This window comes from Mus musculus, chromosome 8 (genome assembly GCF_000001635.26).
Source record: "Mus musculus strain C57BL/6J chromosome 8, GRCm38.p6 C57BL/6J".
Lineage (NCBI taxonomy): Eukaryota > Metazoa > Chordata > Mammalia > Rodentia > Muridae > Mus > Mus musculus.
In genome coordinates, this window is record NC_000074.6 from 120,326,372 (window position 1) to 120,341,025 (window position 14,654).

The 14,654-nt window shown below is 54.5% G+C and overlaps 1 protein-coding gene and 1 long non-coding RNA gene across 4 annotated transcripts in view; both read left to right on the plus strand.

Moving 5' to 3' along the window:
• Positions 1-14,654, plus strand: part of Gse1 (genetic suppressor element 1, coiled-coil protein) — a 352,883-nt gene that overhangs the window by 97,871 nt on the left and 240,358 nt on the right. The window lies entirely within an intron of this gene.
• On the plus strand, positions 1,306-12,653 carry Gm32968. Its single transcript, XR_388103.3, has 3 exons — positions 1,306-3,679; positions 9,682-9,855; positions 11,423-12,653. It is a non-coding gene; the product is annotated as a predicted gene, 32968 (long non-coding RNA).

Here is a 14,654-nt window from a genome sequence, read left to right on the forward strand (position 1 = left end):
GGGGGCTGGGTTGGGGTTTTACTCAGAGTTGGAGCTTGAACCCAGGGCCTCATCCCTGTTCTACAAGAGTTGGCTCTCCGGGCTCTGTCCCTTGTCTATGCTTCTGAAATGGAGCTAAGCACCTGAGCTGCAAATGTCCTTTCCATGGCCGTGTGAGGAAGCCCCCACACTCTCAGAGCGGAGCTGCTGGCCAGTGCTGGCCACAGGGTCAGGACAGAGGGCTGTTTGAGAGGATGCCTGGAGGGAAGAGTGGTGACTGATCACAGGGCCAGGACATACCCCAGGACAGGGCGGGGACAGGTGTGCAAGCCGGGTGGAAGAAAGCAGGAGGCAGGGTCCAGCCTGAGAGGCAGCTGCAGAAGGACAAGCCAGTGCACAGAGCCACGCAGGGTCCCTGCTGCAGGGACTGTGATAGCTTTTGACCTGACCGTTCTCCACAGGGCAAAGGGACCGATTAGAGATGTTATAGTGACTCTTGTCTCTCAAGCAGTGTGGCCAGGAGGCAGCTGACCTGGGCCACCTTATGTTTCCTCAAGGCACGATCCATCTGCCGACACATCCCTTGTCTATGAGTCCAGCTGGTCACCTGCATGGGGGCTCACCACAGAGCTGTTTTGTCCGAGTGGAACCTTCTAGGTCTCTGTCTACTTACACACATAACAGCTGCCCCAAGGTCACAGGGCCAGCGAGCCATCAACCCCTCCAAGGACAAGCAGTTGTTGATGGCTCTTTGAGCCAGGTTCAGGGATAATCTCTCTCTGGATGCTGAGCTGAGCTGGCTAACTGGGGTCAGGAAGAAAGGACTGCTTGTAATCAGGAGGCCAGCAGGGAGCAGCAGAGTCAAGCTGGGTCCCTTCCATAGGTCAGCAGGTGTCCTCCAGGGAGGCTTTCTGCCTCTGAGGCCATAGATATTAGTCAGCAAGCTTAGCAGATTTTGAGAGTTAAGACCACTGAGGTAAATCCCACGCCACTCCCATGGGGCTGCACAGGGTCCACCCAAAGAGAGCCAGGTGGGTTCCTGCATGTCATAGGCAGAGCTAGCCGACCTGGTACAGTCTTGTGCCTGCATGTATGCCTGTGCGCCAGAAGAGGGTGCCAGATCCCATTACAGATGGTTGTGAGCCACCATGTGGTTGCTGGGAATTGAATTTAGGACTTCTGGAAGAGCAGCCAGTGCTCTTAATCGCTGAGCCATTTCTCTAGCAACCCACCTCCCCATGTTTTTTTATTTAATGTTTTTATCATGTTTTGCATTTTATTATTTTTGTATATTATTATTATTATTATTGCTATTGTACTTTATTTTTATATACCTATATACATGAGCACAGGTGCCCACAGAGGCCAGAAGCAGGTGCCAGACCCCCGTGGGGTCGAGTCACAGGTGGTTTAGAGCCACCCACCATAGAGCGGGCAAGTGAACTCAGATCCTTTGCAAAAGTAGCTCTGGGGTTGTGTCGTCATCACCATCATCTTCATCACCTTCGTCGTCATTGTCTTCAGCTCTTAGTTTCTGATTTGCTGGGACCTGCAGGGGTACACACCCAACCTGGGCACAGAGCAGAGTCCCTGTGGTGTGCAGAGTGGGCACAATCCCTATGAAGTCAGGCTCCCCTGGGCATGACAGGACCGATACTCACGGGCCTGGGGACAGCTGGGGTGGTTCTGTTTGGTCAGCTTCCTAACCACCCTGTTACCTCTAACATCAGCATTGGATTCATCCAGGCCTGGCTCCTTAGCCTGCCTGCCTCACCAATATCCCTTCTAATAAATAGGCGATTGCTGCTAGAACCGTCCCTAGTCTTCCAGCCTTACAAATGACTAGGGAGGTTCCAGAAAACTGTGAAAAGAAGACGGAAAGGAAGAACTGCATTGACAGAAGTCTGACAATGACCAGAGCAGGCAGGGGTCCGGCGGTGTTGGGTTGGGGATCAGAGAGCCATAGACACAGGCACAGCTATTTAATTAATTAACTAATTAACTAACTAATTAATTCATACTACTACTATGGAAGGCAAGAGTGAGAGCCAGGGACCCAGTTGCCAGGCCGCACATTGGCCAAGGCTGGAGGCTGGCTGTATTCTAGCTTAGCTTCCTCTCTTACGCAGTGACTCTTATCAGGAACTTTCTGTAACAACTAGTACTATACTACCCTACCCAGGCCACTGTGTCCTGGTATTGTCATTGCCTTGGAAACAGTGACCCATCCTCTGGGGAAAGAGTGAGGGACATTGGGAGAAGATCATATCAAGGTCACCAACCCTACTTTCTCAGCCACAGAGGGCTGCTTTCAAAGAGAAGCAACGCAGAACTAGAAAGCAGCGCCTGTCCTTGCCTGGACCTGACTTATAAACTGCTCAGCGTGCTGAGGGCATTCAGGAGTAGGATGGCCACGCCCAGTGGCGGTGAGATGCCGCAGCCTTATACGCTATGAGACCATTGGGTCTGAGGTCACTGAAGGTCAACTCATCCTACAAGCTGAGCTGATGGCTAAGGTGACCCAGTTCTTAGGAGGCACGGCCAGGGTGTGGTAGAAGAGGCCACTGAGTGACTCAGCAGATAAAGGTGCTTTGGGGACAAGCTCGGTGACCTGCGCTCCATGTGAAGACAGAAGGATCTGTGAAGTTGTCCTCTGGCCTTCACGTGCACACCATGGCGTATGTTTTCCCCGCCCTTCATACTATGGATATGAACATGTCCCAGTGTCCCTCATCCTTTCCCGTTCCCTCCTCCCCCAAGGATGGGTCACAGTTTCCAAGCTAATGACAATACCAGGACACAGTGGCCCGGGTAGGGTGGCATAGTACAAGTCGTTACAGAAGGTTCCAGATAAGAGTCACTTTGCCAGGAGGCAGCTCAGCTGGAATACAGCCAGCCCGCAGCCTTGGCCAATGTGCGACCTGGCAACTGGGTCCCTGGCCCTCATCCTTCTCTGCAGCATTGGGAAGGGCGGGTGACCAAAAGAACATACTGTATTGAAGACCCCTGCACACTCCCATGCTACGGATGAGTAAGCTGAGGCTCTGCCCAGAGCCTGGGGTTTCTGGAGGCCTCTGATGCCATGTGACCCTCTGCCTCACTCTTTCTGGCAGCCCCAGGTCTGTGGGGGCTGTCAGGGCTTGGCACTTCTTACCTACCCCTCCCTGGCACCCCGTTACAACATCCAACAGCATTATGTAGCACTGAGCTGAGACGTTGCTATAGCAACACTGGGTATGGTGCTGGTAAGCATAAGATGCTCCATATAAACTTTCAAGACATTGTGTGCTGAGTCTCTGCTTCCCAGGCCAGGGCTGGTGCTCGCTGCCCACCAGACCATCTCCACCCCTGTGATGGATGCCAGGCTCCCAGGATGGGCACATCTGGGGAGGGGAAGTTTTACTTGGGAAACACATATGACAGGGGCTGGGGTGGGGTCAGGATGGTGAGGTGGTTGGTTGTGCTGGGCTGAGTGGCCCATGGGCCTGGTCACTGTGTCACAGAGGGACAGGCTCCTGAGACACCTGTGACTTAACCTGCCAGGCACTACTTGACTCTGGGGACCCCAGGCCTCCAAGTGACACATCTTTCCCCTTGGGCCCTATGGAGGCTCGGAGCCTGGTGCAGCTGCCCGCACATCTGTCAGTTCGAGAATTCTCCAGCCAGATGTCAGGAGGCACAGCTGTGCTCAGGCTCACAGGTACAATCTGCATGGCACACAGTGGGTGTCTGAAAAAAACAGAGATGTGCTCTCTCCCACTCATAGAGGGACAGAGGGACAGGGCGCTGTCTCCTTAGAGAACTCCCAAGTGTATCCTCCTGTTCTCTCTAGGCTCGCAGGGGCTCCAGCACTCCTTGGCTTAAGGACTTGTCACTCTGTGTGGCCTCCCTGGCTCTTCCTATCTCAGAGATACTTCCATTGGACAGCCTGTCCCCCATGCCATGATGACTCCATCCTTATATCTATGTCTACATGGGATTCTGGGGTACATGACTTTGAGGGGACATTTAAGGCAATACACTTGTTCTACCAGATGTCTTCACACCGGTTAGGTGTCTCTTCCTCCTCCCTCTCTGCTGCTGTGACCCATGAACCTCTTGGCTGCCTTCCTAGTACCAAGCACGCCTCTGCCCCTGGGCCTTTGCACCTGCTGTCTGTCCCACCCAGACTACACTTGAACAATCTGAGCTTGTCGCCTGTGCGCCCACGTTGTGACTTTTTGTCCTTGGTTTCTAAAATGTTTCCTGGCATCTAGAATCTTCTTAGATCAGTCTGCAGGCTGAACAGATGATCCTGTGGCTCACACTTCCAGGTGGTGGTGTCCAGGAGCCTCCTCAGTGGTGAGGGAAGGGACAAGAGTCAATAGCATGCTCTTTTCTCTTCGGTCCTGTCTGCTTGGCTCTTGGTCCTTTTATGCATGTGTATTTGTGCTGGAGAGATTGGCTTGGCAGTTAAAAGCACTGGCTGCTCTTGTAGAGGACCCAGGTTCAATTCCCAGCACCCACATACAGACTCACAATCATCTGTAACCTCGGGGCCTTAGAGTTTCTGAGGGTCTCTTGTGATATCTATGCAGGCAAATCACCCATACACAGAAAATACAGATAAATAAATCTAAGAAAAGAGAAAGAAAGGAGAAGGGGGTTAAAAATCACACTGAAAGTCATACCTTCCACAGAGACTCCCTGCCTCACTGGACAGATGGACACTAAAGTTCAGAGGGCAGGGCAGGACTGTGTCTGCTCCATTAATCTAAACTACCAGGGCCGCAACACCCACTCCAGGCCTGCGCTGGCTCCTCTCTCACCTAGGTGTGGGGCCAGCTCTGGCCCAGAGCCTGCCTTGGTAGGAGGGGCCTGGATTCTCCCCTGCGGCAGTCAGGATCCCAGGGGTTAGGACTGGGTGGGCCTCTGGAGCCTCCCACAGCTTTCCTGCATTTCCAAGTTCAACATCACCTTTGCCAGCTGCCAACCCGGTATCATACGACACCCACTCCAGAAACACACATCGCCCTCTGCCATGGTAGTGGCCAGGCTGGGTCTGATGGGGCCTGGTGGGTCCGAGGCAGAGGAGGCGGCCACCCAGGGTGGCCCTGAGCTCGAGGAGCCTTCTGGAAACATTGTAACCAGCCGCACTGCCTGTACTTGCAAACTTTGTTGCAAAAGAAAATAAACAGGTGACTTAATCAGAGTGGTTTGCAGCCCGGCTGAGTAGATAGCTCCCAGCCACCTCCGGGAGGCTGCCTGCATGTAACACCATTCTGTGTTGCTCTGGGGCCTTGTTCTCCATCAGCAGCGTGAGGACTGGGGAGTTGTTTCCTCTTTACATCTGAAGAAACTGAGGCTGGGATACCTTCAGAGTGTCTGTTTGTTCACCAGGGAAGCAAGCTCTGTCACCTTGCTCTTAAAATAGCCCCCGGTAGTCAGTAGCACAGGGAGCCCTTGTCTGCAGCTCCTGGGCGATTGTGGCTTTGTGGCAGAGACGGACAGACCTCAGGAGTGCTTGGAACAGGCCTCAGGTGAGCCGGAGCCCCTCTGATCCAGATCCAAACCCCAAGCCTGGCCTTGGAACAGATACAGAGGGAGATGCGGTCTGGTGATAAACGCTTCTGATGCCAAAGGCAAGACAACCCTGCTCCCTCCCGATGCTTGAAGAGACCAGGAGATAGTGGGACAGGGCTCCTGCCCATGTGGGTCATCCTTTGGTGGGGTGAAAGGTAAAAAGGTTAGAGGTTGGATAATGGTGGGTTAAAGCCTTCCACTCAGATACTGTGGAGTAAGTTGGACGCTGGAAGTGGGCAGAGATGTTTCCAGAGGGTACTGAAGGAAAGTGGTGGGTAGCCAGTCCACAGCAGGGTCTGAAGTATGAACCCAGTCTGAGGATCTTGCTGTGGGGCCCCACCAGTTCTGGAGGCACAGCTGGTGACTGAGTGTGACATCCCTGAAAGAAGCCTGGTCCCCCGCTGTGCTCCAGGTGTCATCCTGTTTCATGTGGCAGTTTCCCCCTGCCTCCCCGTCCCGACCCCCCCCCCCCCGCACTATAAATGGACAACGGTGGGGCCGGCCATCCAGCTGTATGGCCGAGCATGGAACAGTTGCCAAGGCCAGCTAGTCTGGGACCTCACATCCAACCAGGAGCGCTCAGTGCCACCTGGTTCCTTTGCATGGGAATTATGAAACCACATGGAGGCGCCACTGAGCATACAGAGGTCTGTTAAAGCAGTGACCAGCAACTGCTAAATTCTGACAAGGACTTGGAGATGCCCAAATCCTCACCTACTCTTGGGTGGGGGAGGAGGATATGGGGAGGCCCGGGGAGAGTTCCAGGGGAGTCCCAGATCCGAAAGCCACCATGCAACCGAGCAAGTCATGGGGGTGTTCCCAAGAGAGTGGACATGCTCACCTTCTCAGGCACCAGAGCACTATCAGTCACTGGAGAACAGTCACTCAGGGAAGGGAAGGCAGCACAGAACCCAGCAGTGGAGGACACACACGACTCAAAAACAGGAAGCCAGACACGGGAGGCCACCCAGTGTGGGACTCTTACCAGTCTGATGTGACCAGCACCCAAACCCAAAGACAGCCGATGGGAAGGGGGTGCTGAGTCACTGCTGTGGGTTTCGTCTGGGGGATGATGGAAAGTCTTCAGATGCGGGTGATAGCTATATGACACTAAGTATACACCATCCTGCTGAGGTGGGGAGAGTCAGTGTTTCCTATATGCAAATTCTGAATTCTGTCTGAGCCACGCCCCCAGGCCCTTAACTGGAGGATTCTAGGAAGGAACTCTACCAGTGAAGCCGACTCCACTCTTTTTTTTTTTTTTTTTTTTTTTTTCTGGGATAGGGTCTTGTTAAATTTCTCAGGCTGGCCTTGAACTTGTGCCTGCCTCAGTCCCTTAGAGTAGCTGCATTGACAAGCCTGCGCTACTCTGCTGGACCAGGGAGCACCAGACACTGGTTCCCCTGGCAGATCTGCTTTTGCCTTCAGCCTTCTTTTCTGTCCAGGTCCTCAAGGGATTGTGATCATGGATGTCTTTTTATTTGGTGAGAAACAGGGTGAGACGATTTCTGCTGGCACGCACTTAGCCTGCCGTGGCTCTCCACCAGAAATCGAATACTATGATCCATTTTGGGGGGGGGGGGCAGTATTTTTAAGTCCACTTTAAAAAAAATCGTATTAATTTTTACAGGAGTAGAAAGATGGGCTGCCTGTTCTACATAACATCTTTTATTCAAAAAATGCTGTCCTAGAAATCAAGACTGTCCCAGCTTATGTGGCAAATGGCTGCCATTGGCCTATCATTCCTACTGGGGAGAGGCAGGAACCTCCAGCAAGTGATCTAGCATCTCTGTTTCTTGGTCGCCCTGTGCATGCAATGGAGGTCACTTCTAGAACTGAATAAGGGCGTGGCACCCAGATACTGTGGGGGGTCCAGTCATCTGAAGCTGATCTTGCCTGGCCATCTTGCCTCCAGCCTCCTATGTGCTGCCGACCACAGAACAGCCCATGCTCCATTGTTCACAGACCTGCAGTGGGGTGGGTGGGGTGGGTGAGGCTAGGTGGGACCACCTGTGGAGGCCTCTGCCTGGGGCTGGAAGAACCGCTTCCAAGATGGCAGAGTGGCTAGCAACATGGTGGGGCCTCTTGCCAACTTGTTCTATGGCTTGTGGGTCTGGTTTACTCTTCCTGCCTCCTCCCTCTAGGCAGTTGGGGTTCCTGGTTTGTGGAGCCCCAGAACCAAAGTCATCACAGTCAAGAGCCAGATACAGAAGTCACAACATTAGCCCCTTCCTCTTCCAGACACTGTGCCGTCTGTGCCATTGCCCTAGAAAGTTCTGGAAGGGTACACGGGACGGGAATTTCTTTTTTTTCTTTTTTTCTTTTTCTTTTCTTTTTTTTTTTTTTTTTTTTTTGTGGTGGTGGGGTTTCAAGACAGGGTTTCTCTGTATAGCCCTGGCTGTCCTGGAACTCACTTTGTAGACCAGACTGGCCTCAAACTCAGAAATCTGCCTGCCTCTGCCTCCCAAGTGCTGGGACTAAAGGCATGCGCCACCACACCCACCCAGATGGGACAGGATTCTGACTAGCTTGGTCTGGCTCACATTTCCTTTGTTCTTTCCCTGTGAGCCCAGGGGTCAAGGTTGGATGGCTAGGTGCAGGTTCTCTGATCCTGGCCATTCTTCCTGTCATTCTACGAATTTACAGAATGTGGGTCACTCACTCACCCTCTGGGTTGACGTTGAGGAAGGATGGCATCCTGAGAAGGTGCCCAGTTGTTTGTTGTCACCTAGCTGGGGTCACTGGCCACACTTGGGTCCAGTGGCTGTGATTAGAGGGATCCCCAGATTTTCGGTCTCCCTTTTATGATGACTGCACAGGGTGACTCTCAGCAAAAAACTGACTCTTAGTTTGTGCTTGACTGCTCTTAGCTGAAGGGTGTCCAGTGGCCAGGGTCTTTGCTTGCCTGAGCAGGAGGCACTAGAATGCTCTTGCCCAGGAAGGGGAAGGCCTGGGGAACCTTGTGGCCTGGGAAGGGAGAGAGAGGCTAGCGGAGGGAAGAGGGAGGGGGAGGATTGCAGGAAGGGAGGCCTCCCCTCCACCCACCTTCCTGAGGTACCCCCACTGCAGGAAGAACCAGCCGAGTCAGATAAAGGCCCAGCAGGGGCCAGAGGAGGCTTTCCCACAAAGGAAGCTGAGAGGAGGCCTTTCTCTCTTGCCTCCGCACTCCAAGGGCCTTTCAAGCTATTCAACGCCTCCAAATGGGTGGGCGGGGCCTCTGCCTCCCAAGCAGCCCCAAGGCACATCCATTTATTTAAAAGGAAAAAAAAAAAAAAACCCACACACATCTTGTTCTAGAATATTCTGCCACAGAGTGCCTTTTTTTTCCTCTCTGGGTCCTGCTGTGTCTGGGAGGAGGGGAGCTTGAGACCTGAAAGCTGCCCTGTGGTAGCTGTCCCTTGTTGGAGTCAACAGCTCCCTCCGGGGACCTCCTGTAGCTGATTGGATGAGTTCTGCCCCAGACTGCCCAGTGCTCCTAGCTGTTGCCACCCCCAGCTTGTGGGGGGGAGGAACGGTTGTTCCAGGCTGTAGAATTAGCTTGTGCCCTCTGGTCTGCAGCCCCTGAGTATTGCATGTTTTAGTGGCCTCTGCCCCCTGCCTGAGTCCCGAGGGACAGCCCTCCCTTAAGTATGGAGATGTTGCCAGCTCTGAGATTGGCCAGCCCCACCCGCTAAGGAGGTTTCATTTCCCCTAACACGGACCTGGCAGTGCCATCAGTCTGGAGCGAGGTATCACGCTTGACCCAGGCCTGGAGTCTGTGGGCTCCAGGGTCCTGGCGGGGCTCAGTAAGAAGCCCTGGGGGCACTGCTAGCCTGGTGAGGCAGGAGTGGCTGGCGGTGCCAGGCTCATTAGCCCGCCTGCAGAGGGGATTAGGGAGCCAGCCCGCCGGGCTGCAGTTATTAAAGGCTCCGTGCTAGGTAAACACCAGGCGCTTCCTTACAGAGCCGCACCTGCTAATTAGAGGGCAAGGAGCTTATTAAAACAGTAACTCTGGGGAATGCCCAGCAAGGAGGAGGGAAGAGTGACGTTTGGGGACAGAGGGCAGGAGGCTGGGGCAGAGGGGGTAGGAGGTGGGAGGGAGACCCTCCCTCTCTGGAGGCTGAAGATATAGAAGCCCCTGCTTTCTCCATCTCTCCCCAGGCTGTTGGCTTTTGGGACCCATGTGTCCTTCCCGGTGACAGTGATTGTGGGTTACATACGATGTCCAAAGGCCATCTGTGTGAGGTCGGGCAGGGCCCCCCCGTATCCATGTCCGGATCCCCAGGGCCGCGAGAAGGACAGTGTGCAGATGGCCCACAAGATTACACTGGGCTGGTGAGGTGGGGGGAGGGGTGGAGACAAAGGGGAGGCGGCAGGCATAGAATGGAACTTCAGATCTGTGATAATGGACTTGTGGGGTGGGAGAGGCAGCCACTGGGGACAATCCTCTCTGGAAGCCAAGACGATAAAGCAGGTGACCCCCCGGGCAGTGGGGAGGCCAGCCCTGCCAAGCCTGAGATTTCAGCCCCTAAGATCCAGTCAGAAAGAGGTCTGGTATGTTTCTGAGCCTCTAGATTTGGGGTCATTTATTACAGCAGCCATGGGCAGCAAGTATCTTGGAAAGCTACCTAGTTGCTTCTGGCAAAAGTCCTGCCCTCCACCTGTGAACCCTGCACCCCACCTCAGAACCCCCCACATCCTCGGGGCTCCTTTTCACATTCAGAGTCCCTCACCCACACTCGGAGCCCTCACCCACACTTGGAGCCTCTCACCCATACTTGGAGCCCCTCACTGACACTCAGAGCCCCTCACCCACACTCAGAGCCCCTCACCCACACTCAGAGCCCCTCACCCACACTCAGAGCCCCTCACACACACTCGGAGCCCTTCACCTACACTCAGAGCCCCTCACCCACACTCAGAGCCCCTCACCCACACTCAGAGCCCCTCACCCACACTCAGAGCCCCTCACACACACTCGGAGCCCTTCACCTACACTCAGAGCCCCTCACACACACTCGGAGCCCCTCACTCACACTCAGAAAGCCCTGTCTTCTCTTTAGGTACCCTGGCGAGTTCTTGCCATTCTTCTGCATTTTCTCTCCACCCTTCCCTCTCCCTTGCTTGGTGTCTGAGAGGTTTCCGGAAGCCAGCTCACAAGTGAGGATTTCACTGCATAGCCCCAGGCGTGCCGAGCTCTGTGGCTCACATTCAGAGCCTGGCCTTGGGGCTAGATGTAATCCTAGCCAGCCAGTTGGGAGTTAGAGAGACTTAAGTTCATCCCTTGCTGTGTGGCCTTAGGCAAGATTCCTAGCCTCTCTGAGCTCACACTCTCATCTGGAAAACATCTCTGGCTCTGGTGAAGGAATTGTGTGGGGGTGTGGGGAGGGGAGGATCTAAGATGCCAAAGAGAGATTGTCAGGGTCTGGGACCTCTGATGAAAGACCAGGTTGACCTGGCCCCAGCCATTTTGTACTTCTTAATTCAAGCTCCTCCCACCCTACACATCATGTCTACACACTAGTCTCTTGTCTCTTTCAGATGTGGCCTTAGAAGCACAGAGAGGGAAGTCACTTGCCCTAAGTCACACAGCAGGGTCCACAGCTAGCTCCAGGTCTCAACCTGTTGCACTGGATTCAGGTTTACTGAGCACACACAGAGCCCCTCCCCTCTTCCATCCTTACCCTCCCTGGTCCAGAGGCCCTCAACATTCCCCATGCCGTGACCCTTTAATGCAGCTCCTCATGTTGTGGTGACCCCCAACCATCAGTTGCTCAGTTGTGGTGCCAAGCAGGGGGTGTGGTGATGCCAAGCAGGGGGTGTGGTGAGAGATTCCCCGTGCCTGGTGACAGGCGGATACTGCTTGGAGCCCTGCTCTTACACTTCATCTTTCCCTCCACAGGGTCGTTGTCTTGGCAACTGTCCACTGTGGGTGACCATGCTGGATGCCGGGAACCCTAATGGATGCCTTAGTGACCCTTTGCCCTGCCCTTCTGTGCACCCTGCCCTCTCCCACTCTGAAGCTTCAGCCTGCCTCCCTGCCTGCTGCCTTTCGAGCCTGATTCTGACACTCCAGTGCCCTGGTCTGGGGATCCCCATACCCAGCAAGTTCTCACAGGTCCCCTGAAGGAGGAGGCTCTGGACACCCCACCCCCCAAGTAGTGTCTGACCTACCACTGCCAACCCTTTTCTCTCCCAGGAAGGGAAGAAACATCACTGCATCCCAGGCGGGGGTGCTGGGGAGTGCTGACCCGTCCATCGGTCAGTGCCGCTCACACCCCAGCAGCCACAGAACCCAGCGCGTCACAGTGGTCCCCTCGGAGGTCACCGAGACACTCATGGGTTTCTTCTCTCCCTCCCTCCAGGCCACTGTAGAGGTCAGATGACTCACCTCATCTCCCTAGCTGCCCCTCTCCACCCACGTGTGGCACCCCCATGACTTGCCTCTTAAGTCTTCGGCTCTGTAGCTCAGCGGGTCCTCGTGGGGGTCAAAATATGGAGCTAGGTGTCCTAACTTGACACCTGATAACCCTGACCCGCGCTAGAGGATCAAATGGGATAACTGCAGAGCAGATTCGGGGGATGCTTCAGGAAGGTTGTCGTGGCTTCCTTTGCTGCTGCTGTCTGTCCTGTCCACCCCAGCCAATGGTTCTTTAGAGTGACAGCCTCAGTGCCCCCCTCTTTTTTTAGCAACCTTAGGCTCTGCCTACTAGACTCCCACCTGTCCTTGCCCTCCGACTAACACCGGGGTGACTTGGAGTGTAAGGACAGGGAAGGCAGGGTGACATGCAGACTTAGCAGGGGGTTTACACAGCTACCTCAGAGCACATGAGGCCTTCAGTAAGCAAGGGGAATAACCGACCAAATCCGGCATGGTGATACAGTAACCTGTCTTTCTAGGACTTGGGATCTGAGGCAAGAGGAGCTCAAGGAGACTGGGTTCTGGCCAAGTTCCACAGGGATAAGTGTAATCACGGGCTGATGACTCAGCGCCTTGGTGGCTGGGCTGGCCCCCACAGACTCATGCGTTTGAATGAGACGCCGACTAGCTGGTCTACAGTTGGTGGAACTGTTTGGGGAGGATTAGGAGGTGTGGCCTTGCTGGAGGAAGTGTGTCACTGGGGATGGGCTTTAAGGTTTCAAAAGCCTCACACCATTTCCAGTGTGTGCTCTCTGCCTCCTTCTTGTGGACCGAGAGGTGAGCTATCAGCTGGTCCTGCCAACATGCCTCTGCTGCACCATCACGGACCACCTAGATCTGGAAGCCCAATGACATGCATTTTTTTCATAAGTTGCCTTAGTGATAATGTTCAGAGTCATAACTAATACAACAGCCAGCAGGAGGTGCTGGCCTCTCTAGTAGTGGCTGGTGGCTATAACTCTGGGACCTCTATGGCTGGGGGTATAGAGGTGGAGTCTCTATCACTGCTGGTGGCCATCCTATGACCTGAGCTCCACCCCAGTGGTGAAGGCAACCAGAGGAGAGGAGAGAAACAGATTCAGAGCCTAAGGAAGCTGGCGTGGTTGCCCAGGGCTTCGAGCAGTGGGGTTGTACTCAGAGCAGAACTGGATGCTCTAAGACCCCAGTGGCCTTGCTTGTGTTGGACACAAGAGCTCCCAGAGGTGGCATCTGTCTGGCTTGAGGGTGTACACTCGCTATGCCAGGGCCTGGGGGCCACTTTGTCTCCCTGAGTTATAGGAGGAGAGAAGAGATGGGCAGTCCATGTGTCCTGGCTAGGGTAGGACTCTGGCCCTCCAGGTAGCCTGACATCTGTCCAGGGCTAGCTGGTATGCTGTGGGGAGCCTGCCCCGCCTGCACAGGTTATCCCCCTTGGGTTGCTTCTTCTGCAGTGCCCAGGGTCAGCAGGATCTGGCAGCACCGGGTTTCCCCCGCCACTGTCCCACCAGCCCTTTGACAGGAGCCACTCCAGCAGTGTCAGGGAAGGCTGCTGATCTTTCCGCCTTTGTTGTCCCTTGGCCTCTTCACCCAGCAAACCTCTGTGAGTCTGGCCCTGAGCCCAGGGGCAGGCAAGGCTTTGCTTCAGAGGACTCTGAAGGCCGATCTTCAGAGGCTCTAACGAGAGTACAGTCATTGTGGGTGTGCCAGAGAGACAGCAGAGTGGATCATGCCCCAGCCTTAGGGTGCATTGGGCTGGAACTGCAGCCTTTCCTAGCCTGCTAGGCTGAGAGCTACTCAGCCAACACACACACACACGTGTGAACACACACACACACGGGGGGGGGGGCGTGAGAGAGAGAGAGAGAGAGAGAGAGAGAGAGAGAGAGAGAAGACGAAGAAAAGCCAACAGAGTAAGAGACCAGGGTAGGAGACCCTTAGGGCCTCGGGCCTCCCCCTTCCTGCCTGGCACCTGGCACTCTGGTCCTGTGCGGCCCATAAGCCCTGTCGGGCTGGCTCTCTCTGTGTCCCACGCTTCCCTCCCTCTCTCTATCTCCTTCCTGAGACTCCCCACTACCTCTCTTCAGCCTACCACAAGGTGCTGTGAGCTGCTGAACCACCAACATACATACATACATACATACATATATACATACATACATGTGCACACACATGCTCAGTTGACCAGTGATGACTCCTGAGCCACCTCCTGGCCTTTTGGACTTTTCCAAGTGGGGCATTTTTCCCCCCTAAGATGTTAAAGCACAGACTGAGGGTAGCAGGTGCGGGGCAGAGCAAGCGGCCTCGGTGACATGTGGCAGCTGAAGTTTTGTCTCTGTGCCTCAGTCTCCCCCCTCCACAAAATGGACGCCTGTCTCAGAAACAGGTTTGCCGACCTAAGATTTATAGGGCGCTTGAATGGTTTGGCGAATGATGACCAAGAACTTTAAACAAATGTAAACAACTCCAGGGGCCGGCGGCAGATTTTATGTTTTGGGTCTGTCCCCGCACGGCGTGGCAGATGCTATTGTCCATTGTACAGAGGAAGCCAGAGCTCAGAGGCCGAATTACCTTCCCACGGCCACACAGCCATGTTGGCCTGCAAGCTTAGAAGGCAGGGGTGGGGGGGTGGGGTGATGCTCCTTCCATATCTGGTGTGGTTGGGTTGCTCATGGTGTGAAGCGCTACCCCACACAAGGAAACCTAAACACTGCACATCTCTAAGTCACATTTTTGT